Source organism: Neophocaena asiaeorientalis, unplaced genomic scaffold, assembly GCF_003031525.2.
Source record: "Neophocaena asiaeorientalis asiaeorientalis breed wild unplaced genomic scaffold, Neophocaena_asiaeorientalis_V1.1 scaffold342, whole genome shotgun sequence".
Taxonomy (NCBI): Eukaryota; Metazoa; Chordata; class Mammalia; order Artiodactyla; family Phocoenidae; genus Neophocaena; species Neophocaena asiaeorientalis.
The window spans coordinates 683,273-683,786 of NW_020174037.1; positions in this window are offsets into that span (position 1 = coordinate 683,273).

A 514-nucleotide genomic window follows, 5' to 3' on the forward strand; every position below is an offset into this window, starting at 1 on the left:
AATAGCTATATCATATCCCAGTTAAATTGGTGAAAATCAGTACTAAAAAGAAAATCTTTAAAATAGTCAAATAAGGGAAATATTATATCTAGAGGATTAAAGATAATATTGATGGCATACATCATGGTAGAAGTAATGCAACCCACAAGAAATGCAACAATGTCCTTAAGGTGCTGAAAGAAAACTAAATCTCTTAACCAATTTCTATGTATAGCAAAAGTATTCTTCAAAAAATGAAAGTAAAATAAGGAATTTTTTTGGACAAAAGCTGAAAGGAATTACCAAAAGTAGAACTACATGTAACAAAATAGTTTTTCCAGTGGACAGAAAATGACATCATATGAAAACATAAATCAGCACAAAAGAATGGAGAGTGTTGAAAATGGTAAATATGTGAGTAAACAAAATAGAATTTTTTTCTCATAGTTTTATATTTCTTTAAAATATATATGGAATCTAAAAAAAAAAAAGGTTCTGAAGAACCTAGGGGCAGGAGAGGAATAAAGATGCAGAC